Raw genomic sequence first — 10,481 nt, 5'->3', positions numbered from 1 at the left:
TTGGGAAAAAGGACCATGCTTTTTTCTCTTTCTTTTTCTCCTTCCTTCCTGCTCTCAACAGATTTACCATCCAAGATCTATCAACAATGCTCAGACAATAACATCAAATGAGACAAAGGCTGTGAGCCAAGCCACAACCTACCAGCTTGGTAAAAAGGTGGTGCCCTCATATGATTTTTCTGTACATATCTCACCACTTATTTCACCTCATAATCTTAAAAAAGTATTACTTTGGGAGAATGTGTTCATGGCATAAAACTGCATGTGTTTGGATCATCCAGAATAACTATTTGTTTTTTCCCTATAATTCTTCACATCACATGGGTTAAAGATACATTCTTGCATTTGACAAATATTGGGGCTGAGTACGAGGTGCTCAAAATGAGAAAAAGAAGGAAGGAAAAAGGAAGGAGGGAAGGAATTAATCTGGATCAATTTCAGGAGAGGTAGCACAGCTCAGTGATTAACACACAGGTTTTGATATAGTACAGAGCTGGAGCCAACGATTTAACTGGGAGCCTCAGTTTCTTTATCATTAAATGGGTTGATAACTATACTTATCTCTAGCTATGAAGATTAACTTATATAATACATTTACTGTATCACAGCTGTAACAGAGAGTAACCACTTAAGTAACAGCTGCTATTGTTATTCTGAAGGAATGTTGAGGAATCTGCCTTAGTTTGCAGATCTACATTAGGCTGAGAGAAGGATCCGACATATCTCAGCCACAAGTGGTGGGAGGTAGGAGCCAGATCTGCAAAGACAATTTCTGATGAATGCATTTCCAAGCTCTGTTGCCTCCATCCGTGTCTGTCTTACACCACATCTGCCCTTGCCTTGTCATATATGTGCTCATGGCCCTACCTAGGCCCTCCTAACTTCCTGCTCTTGGAGAGATTTTTGTAACTTCGCTTCCTTTCAGTCACTTTTCACTACCAGAGGACTCTTATGCAAACACAGATCCTGTGTTAGCACTCCTTCATTAAAACCTCCAATGGCTTTCCTTTATCTAGCTAATCTCTATAAATGTCACTTGAGGCCTTCAGAGCTCCTTCCTCTTGACTTATTGAAGCAAACTTGGGCTATTACGTAGGCTCTTGTTTAAATATGATGATGGCACAAGTATTTGACTTTGGTCCTTATTTAAATTACCTGAGCCTCTGTTTTTCATTTATAAAATGAGGATTATGATATTTGCCTTGTGGGTTGATATAAGGCTTAGAGATGATGGAAATAAAGTTGTCAATGCATGCTCAAAAAACTATAGCTATTATCCTACTAAACTGCTTTTCTCTTTACTGTGCTTTCTCACCCTGGTATCTCTTCTCATATCTAAACTATGGAACATCCTACTTTTACCTTCCCACTCCTGCCTTTTAAGCACCCCTAATTTAATGAATTGAACATGATTATCCTTGAAGATTTCTACCCAGACTGGTGTAAATGTAAACACTGCATAATCAGAAAATCATATTCTTAGTTTTAATGCAACCAACAGTAAGATTCAAAATTTTTTTTCATTTACCTTGAGTTTAATGTATATGTTTCCTCGTATCAGAGTTCCATAATAGATACGAAAATTGAGAGGCATGAAATATGGAATTTAGGAAAAGCAAACTTAGACAGGATTCCTACTGTGGTAATTGTCAAGAGGACAATGGAGGATTAATTTTTTATGTCTCTTTGGCTTGACTTTTCAGCCTTCTGGGTGTTCCTTCAACTTAGCAAATATTAGTATTTACCAATTCCATGGCACATTTGATCTCTCTCTGGATCATGTGCAGAATACCCCTTAAGTGAATACATTGTTGGCAGGAATGATGGATTTTACAAAATACCTGAGCTGTAAGAAATATGTCTTGGGAAGAAAACAGTCTTAATTTTAAAAGTTTCAAATGGTTTGTTTTGATAACTAGAGAAGGCATGAATTTAATTTGGAATTGAATGTCCTAAACTGTCTCATACATTCTTTTCAATTCTTGAGGAGCTGAATGGTGTTTATTGAAGAAGGTGGAGGAATGTTCAGGTTTAAGCAGGTTTCTTTCCAAGAGGCCCGTACAAGACCAAAGTATTGACAGCTAGGTAGACAGTATTTGCATGTATTTGTGGAAAGGGGGCAATAATTCGAGTCTTTCAGAATCATAGTAAGAAATTAGAATCAAATACAATTAAAAAAATTAAGAAACCCAGAGAACAGATAATTAGTTTCGTTTGACAACTGGATGGGCTTTTTCCCTTACTCACCTGTGATCATCCACAGGCAATGCTTGAGCCAGGATGTTTCAATAATTCTTAACTTCCTTTAGCTCCAATGCTGGATCGAGACCTGCCACATGGCAGATTATATAGCATTGTAGATCAAAATGAAGACATGAGAGTTAGTTCTGTTTTTATTCAAAGCTGACATTTTGTTAGTGGAAGAATATAGATCTTCTCAGATTCATATGATACACTGGCCTCCTATCATCTAGGCTTCCTATGTATTTTCAACCAGAGAATAAGAATAATATGGCAATCTCGTATTCAGTGGAATTTCAAACAATGAAAAATTTCTTCTCATCATGAACACTCCTCCCCAACTCACACACAGATCAGTTCTGTGATGCTGCAAAATGTTAGTCTTAAGTGTTCAGATAATTCAATGATGTTTTGTTCTGCTAATACAGGGCCTGTGTGTTGACTGTTGTCTAATTATTTTGAGAATTGACAAGTTGCCCTTGAATAGCAAATATGAGTTAGCTGTGCTGGATAATGTTAGTAATGCATCTGGAGTTTTCAAAGGAGATTTTATAAAAAGTTTATTTTAAACTTTTTTTAAAAAATGTACCCTTGTTATTGGTATTCCTTCTCTTAGTCTGCTGGTCTGAATGCTCACAAAGGAGAGCTACCTGTGCAGTATATTATTCTCAGCTTGTGAGTCAAATGGGTAAATTGCTGGGTCAAATCCAATTGGTTCTAGAAAGAAACTAAAGCTCTTTAGCCTATGCTGGGTGCCAGAGAGATTATGCTTTTGATGTTCTTGGGGTTAATTTGGGAGCTGCAGTTCAGTGGTCTAATCTTCTTTTCAAATGTATTCACCTCTTGCACTTTACCTCCAAATCCTTCCCTCAAATTTAACATGCTCTGTTGTCTGGTTGCAGTGGCCAGAACTAGTAGTAATATGAATTCACGTAATGGACAAATCATTCTCCCTTTGCCATTTCTTGTTGCTTGCATCTGAAGTTAAGATTCTAGAATTCATTCCCTTGTCCTACCTCCACTTCTCTTCAAACAAATTCATACACATAGGGATCTCATACCTCCACTCCAGCTTTGCTCTAACCCAGAACACATCTAGTTTCTTCTGCTATTTCATTTCTTACCTTTGCCCTCACTCCCTACTTATCCAATTTTAGAAAAAATGATAAATCTTCAATCACAAAATAGGAAGAAAATAAACTGTAGCTAAATGAAACATAGGTCCTGCTTTTGAATATGTACTCATTTAGCTTTTTTTAGTGACACTTCATCCATGCACAGAACCAACTTTCCTCAAAACATAATTTGACAAAAATCTTTGAGTAAACTAAGTAATATTCAATAATCTAGCATAATGAAACAATCTAATTGAGTTAGCTATTATTTATTTATGAGAGAAACGGAGCAGAAAAGAAAACAGAATGAACTTAAAACATTATTTTCTCTTAAATTTACCTTGTAGGCATTGGTCTTCATACATAATAGCCATTCATTTGGAGGAAACCTGGGAGTCACTGAAGCTAACATTGCTTTATATAAACTATGATACAAGATCAATAATGTGGCTGGTGCACCAAGCAAAAGGAGCTCAAGATTATGTTGCTGTTTTCTTTTACTGTTCAGTCAACAGAAAAAAGAACAGAAAGAAAAGAAATAAAATATAAAGAGAGACATTTTCATCTCCCAGTTTCAACTTCCATTCTCTAACCACCCCACCAGGGGAAACAGTGTGCAAGACAGTGTAACTACCATCTTAAAAGGTAGTTCTAGAACTTAAAAAAAGAAGCATCTAGGTTATCAGGCTTTCATACATACAAATAACAAAGGCTTCTTTGATGAAGTTTCAGTTGGCCTATTAATGATATTTGACTAGTGTAGTTTTGTACATACTTTTCAATTATTTTAACTTATCTTTGTTCTTATTTTTAAAGTGGGTTTCTTATAACAATCATATAATTGGGTTTTGCATTTTTAAAAATGCAATGTGACCATTTCTGCCTTTTAATTGGGGTGTTTAAACCATTTACATTTAATATGATTATTGATATGGTTGACTTAAAATTGTGATCGCCCAGTGGGTTCTTCTTGCCTGCTGCCTAGACAGATTTATCAAGACAGACGAATTGCAATAGAGAAAGAGTTTAATTCATGTAGAACTGGCTGTATGGGAGACTGGAGTTTTACTATTACTCAAATCAGACTCCTGGAAAACACAGGGATCAGGGTTTTTAAGGATAATTTGGTAGGTAAGGGGTCAGAAAGTGGGGAGTGCTGATTAGTCGGGTCAGAGATGAAATCATAGGGAGTCAAAGCTGCCTTCTTGCACTGAGTCAGTTCCTGGGTAACGGCCAAACGACCAGATGAGCCAGTCTATTGATCTGGGTGGTGCCAGCTAATTCATCGAGTACAGGGTGTGGAAAATATCTCAGGCACCAATTTTAGGCTTTACAATGGTGATATTGAGAGACAGGACTAGCTGGATTTCCTAGGCCGACTAAGAATCCCTAAGCCTAGCTGGGAGGGTGACCGCATCAGCCTTTAAACACTGGGCTGCTTGCAACTTAGCTCACATCCCACCAATCAGGTAGTAAAGAGAGCTAACCCTTATACTCTGCTTTCCCAAATACCAGAGGAAGCAGAGTGGTTTACAGTCCTGGACCTTATGGATGCCTTTTTCTGCATCCCTGTACATCCTGACTCTCAATTCTTGTTTGCCTTTGAAGATCCTTCGAACCCAATGTCTCAACTTACCTGGACTGTTTTACCCCAAGGGTTCAAGAATAGTCCCCATCTATTTGGCCAGGCATTAGCCCAAGACTTGAGCCAGTTCTCATACCTGGACACTCTTGTCCTTCGGTACATGGATGACTTACTTTTAGCTGCCCATTCAGAAACCTTGTGCCATCAAGCCACCGAAGCTCTCTTAAATTTCCTCACCACCTGTGGCTACAAGGTTTCCAAACCAAAGGCTCAGCTCTGCTCACAGCAGGTTAAATACTTAGGGCTAAAGTTATCCAAAGGCACCAGGGCCCTCAGTGAGGAATGTATCTAGCCTATACTGGCTTATCCTCATCCCAAAACCCTAAAGCAACTAAGAGGGTTCCTTGGCATAACAGCCTCCTGCTGAATATGGATTCCCAGGTATGGTGAAATAGCCAGGCCATTATATACATTAATTAAGGAAACTCAGAAAGCCAATACCCATTTAGTAAGATGGACACCTGAAGCAGAAGCAGCTTTCCAGGCCATAAAGGAGGCCCTAACCCAAGCCCCATTGTTAAGCTTGCCAATGGAGCAAGACTTTTCTTTATATGTCACAGAAAAAACAGGAAGAGCTCTAGGAGTCCTTACACAGGTTCAAGGGACGAGCTTGCAACCCGTGGCATACGTGAGTAAGGAAATTGATGTGGTGGCAAAGAGTTGGCCTCATTATTTATGGGTTGTGGCAGCAGTAGCAGTCTTAGTATCTGAAACAGCTAAAATAATACAGGGAAGAGATTTTATTGTGTGGACATCTCATGATGTGAACGGCATACTCACTGCTAAAGGAGACTTATGGCTGTCAGACAACTGTTTGCTTAAATATCAGGCTGTATTATTTGAAGGGCCAGTGCTGTGACTGCACACTTGTGCAACTCTTAACCCAGCCACCTTTTTTTCCAGTCAATGAAGAAAAGATAGAACATAACTGTCAACAAGTAATTGCTCAAAGCTACGCTGCTCGAGGGGAACTTCTAGAGGTTCCCTTGGCTGATCCTGACCTCAACTTGTATACTAATGGAAGCTCCTTTGCAGAAAAAGCACTTGAAAAGTGGTGTATGCAGTGGCCAGTGATAATGGAATACTTGAAAGTAATCCCCTCACTCCAGGAACTAGCGCTCAGCTGGCAGAAGTAATAGCCCTCACTCAGGCACTAGAATTAGGGGACGGAAAAATGGTAAATATACATACAGAATCTAAGTATGCTTACCTAGTCCTCCATGCCCATGCAGCAATATGGAGAGAAAGGGAATTCCTAACTTCTGAGGGAACACCTATCAAACATCAGGAAGCCATTAGGAGATTATTATTGGCTGTAGAGAAACCTAAAGAGGTGGCAGTCTCACACTGTTGGGGTCATCGGAAAGGAAAGGGAAATAGAAGGGAACCGCCAAGTGGATATTGAAGCCAAAAGAGCCACAAGGCAGGACACTCCATTAGAAATCCTTATAGAAGGACCCCTAGTATGGGGTAATCCCCTCTGGGAAACCAAGCCCCAGTACTCCGCAGGAGACATAGAATGGGGAACCTCACAAGGACATAGTTTCCTCTCCTCAGGATGGCTAGCCACTGAAGAAGGACAAATACTTTTGCCTGCAGCTAACCAATAGAAATTACTTAAAACCCTTCACCAAACCTTTCACTTAGGCAGTGATAGCACACATCAGATGGCCAAATCATTATTTACTGGACCAGGCCTTTTCAAAACTATCAAGCAGATAGTCAGGGCCTGTGAAGTGTGCCAAAGAAATAATCCCCTGCCTTATCACCAAGCTCCTTCAGGAGAACAAAGAACAGGCCATTACCCAGGAGAAGACTGGCAACTGGATTTTACCCACATGCCCAAATCTCAGGATTTCAGTATCTACTAGTTCGGCTAGATACTTTTACTGGTTGGGGAGAGGCCTTCCACTGCAGGACAGAAAAGGCCCAAGAGATAATAAAGATACTAGTTCATGAAATAATTCCCAGATTCGGACTTCCCGAGGCTTACAGAGTGACAATGGCCCCGCTTTCAAGGCGACAGTAACCCAGGGAGTATCCCAGGCATTAGGCATACAATATCACTTACACTGTGCCTGGAGGCCACAATCCTTAGGGAAAGTTGAGAAAATGAATGAAAAACTCAAATGACATCCAAAAAAGCTAACCCAGGAAACCCACCTCACGTGGCCTGCTCTGTTGCCTATAGCCTTACTAAGAATCTGAAACTGTCCCCAAAAAGGAGGACTTAGCTCATACGAAATGCTGTATGGATGGCCCTTCCTAACCAATGACCTTGTGCTTGACTGAGAGACAGCCAACTTAGTTGCAGACATCACTTCCTTAGCCAAATATCAACAAGTTCTTAAAACATTACAAGGAACCTGTCCCCGAGAGGAGGGAAAGGAATTATTCCATCTTGGTGACATGATATTAGTCAAGTCCCTTCCCTCTAATTCCCCATCCCTAGATACATCCTGGGAAGGACCCTACCATCATTTTATCTACCCCAACCATGGTTAAAGGGGCTGGAGTGGAGTCTTGGATACATCACACTCAAGTCAAACCCTGGATACTGCCAAAGGAACCTGAAAATCCAGGAGATAACTCTAGCTATTGCTGGGAACCTCTAGAGAGTCTGTGCCTCCTCTTCAAGCAACAACTGTGAGGAAAGTAACGAAAATCGTAAATCCCCATGGCCCTCCCTTGTCATATTTTTCCCTTTACTGTTCTCTTACACCCTTTCACTCTCACTGAACCTGCTCCATGCCACTGTATGACCAGTAGCTCCCCTTACCAAAAGCTTCTATGGAGAATGTGGCTTCCCAGAAATATTAATGCCCCATCATTTAGGAGTTTTTCTAAGTGAAACCCCAGCTTCACCACCCACACCCATGTGCCCCACAACTGCTATAACTCTGCCACTCTTTGCATGCATGCAAATACTCATTATTGGACAGGGAAAATGGTTAATCCTAGTTGTCCTGGAGGACTTGGAGCCACTGTCTGTTGGACTTACTTGACCCGTACTGGTATGTCTGATGGGGGTGGAGTTCAAGATCAGGCAAGAGAAAAACATGTAAAGGAAGTAATCTCCCAACTGACCTGGGTGCATAGAACCCCTAGCCCCTAAAAAGGACTAGAGCTCTCAAAACTACATGAAACCCTCCGTACCCATACTTGCCTGGTAAGCCTATTTAATACCACCCTCACTGGGCTCCATGAGGCCTTGGCCCAAAACCCTACTAACTGTTGGATGTTCTTCCCCCTGCACTTCAGGCCATACATTTCAATCCCTGTACCTGAACAATGGAACAACTTCAGCACAGAAATAAATACCACTTCTGTTTTAGTAGGACCTCTTGTTTCCAATTTGGAGATAACCCATAGCTCAAACCTCACCTGTGTAAAATTTAGCGCTACTATAGACACAACCAACTCCCAATGCATCAGGTGGATAACTCCTCCCACACGAATAGTCTGCCTACCTTCAGGAATATTTTTTGTCTGTGGTACCTCAGCCTATCATTGTTTGAATGGCTCTTCAGAATCTATGTGCTTCCTCTCATTCTTAGCGCCCCCATGATCATCTACACTGAACAAGATTTATACAATTATGTCATACCTAAGTCCCATAACAAAAGAGTACCCATTCTTTCTTTTGTTATTGGAGCAGGAGTGCTAGACGGACTATGTACTGGCACTGGTGGTATCAAAACCTCTACTCAGTTCTACTATAAACTATCTCAAGAACTAAATGGTGACATGGATTGGCTCGCCAACTCACTGGTCACCTTGCAAGATCAACTTAACTCCCTAGCAGCAGTAGTCCTTCAAAATCGAAGAGCTTTAGACTTGCTCACTGCTGAAAGAGGGGGAACCTATTTATTTTTAGGGGAAGAATGTTATTATGTTAATCAATCCAGAATCATCACTGAGAAAGTTAAAGAAATTCAAGATCGAATACAACATAGAGCAGAGGAGCTTCAAAACACCAGACTCTGGGGCCTCCTCTGCCAATGGATGCACTGGATTCTCCCCTTCTTAGGACCTCTAGCAGCTATAATGTTGTTACTCCTCTTTGGACCCTGTATCTTTAATCTCTTTGTTAAGTTTGTCTCTTCCAGAATCAAAGCTGTAAAGCTACAAGTGTTCTTCAAATGGAGCCCCAGATGCAGTCCATGACTAAGATCTACCATGGACCCCTGGACTGGCCTGCTAGCCCATGCTCCAATGTTAATGACATCGAAGTCACTTCTCCCAAGGAAATCCCAACTGCACAACCCCTACTACATCCCAATTTAGCAGGAAGCAGTTAGAGTGGTCGTCGGCTAACCTCCCTGGCAGCACTTGGGTTTTCTTGTTGAGACGGGGGACTGAGAGACAGGACTAGCTGGATTTCCTAGTCTGACTAAGAATCCCTAAGCCTAGCTGGGAAGGTGACTGCATCCACCTTTAAACACAGGGCTTGCAACTTAGCTCACACCCCACCAATCAGGTAGTAAAGAGAGCTTACTAAAATGCTAATTAGGCAAAAAAAGGAGCTAATCATCTATCAACTGAGAGCACAGGGGGAGGGACAATGATCAGGATATAAACCCAGGCATTACAGCCAGCAATGGTTACCTGCTTTGGGTCCCCTCCCTTTGTACAGGAGCTCTGTTTTCACTCTATTAAAATCCTGCAACTGCACACTCTTCTAGTCCGTTTGTTACAGCTCGAACTGAGCTTTTGCTTGCCATGCACCACTGCTGTTTGCCACCGTCGCAGACCTGCCACTGACTTCCACCCCTCCAGACCCAGCAGGGTGTTCGCTGTGCTCCTGATTCAGTGAGGAACCCATTGCTGCTCCCAATTGGGCTAAAGGGTCACCAGTGTTCCTGCATGGTTAAGTGCCCTAATCAAGCTGAACACTAGCCACTGGGTTCCACAGTTCTCTTCAGTGACCCACAGCTTCTAATAGAGCTATAACACTCACTGCATAGCCCGAGATTCCATTCCATGGAATCCATGAGGCCAAGAACCCCAGGTCAGAGAACAAGAGGCTTGCCACCATCTTGGAAGCAGCCCACCACCATCTTGGGAGCTCTGGGAGCAAGTACCCCCCAGTAACAACATTATTCCCAGAAGCAATTTGAGGTGGTTCAGAATCTTGCAGCCTCCAGCTGCATGACTCCTGAACCATAATTTCTAACTTTATGGCTAATTTGTTAGTCCTGCAAAGGCAGTCTAGTCCCCAGGCAGGAAGAGGATTTGTTTTGAGAAAGGGTTGTTATCATCTTTGTTTCAAAGTTAAACTGTAAACTGAGTTCCTCCCAAAGTTCGACCTAGGCCCAGGAATGAACAAGGACAACTTGATGGTTAGAAGCAAGATGGAGTTAGATCTTTTTCACTACTATGATTTTCTCAGTTATAATTTTTGCAAAGGTGGTTTCAAAATCTATCTTGCTATTTATTTTCTCTTTGTTCCATTTGCTCTTTGTTCTTTTTGCCTTCTT

General features: G+C 41.4%; 1 pseudogene; it reads left to right on the top strand.

Annotated features, from left to right (window-relative positions):
• The first annotated feature begins 7,678 nt into the window (after window positions 1-7,678).
• LOC129533064 (syncytin-1-like) lies at window positions 7,679-9,302 on the top strand (annotated as a pseudogene).
• Window positions 9,303-10,481: the final 1,179 nt, after the last annotated feature.

The sequence above is a fragment of the Gorilla gorilla genome, chromosome 3 (genome assembly GCF_029281585.2).
Source record: "Gorilla gorilla gorilla isolate KB3781 chromosome 3, NHGRI_mGorGor1-v2.1_pri, whole genome shotgun sequence".
NCBI lineage: Eukaryota > Metazoa > Chordata > Mammalia > Primates > Hominidae > Gorilla > Gorilla gorilla.
The sequence above is the reverse complement of the archived record's forward strand: the minus strand, read 5'-3'. Positions and strand labels throughout refer to the sequence as shown.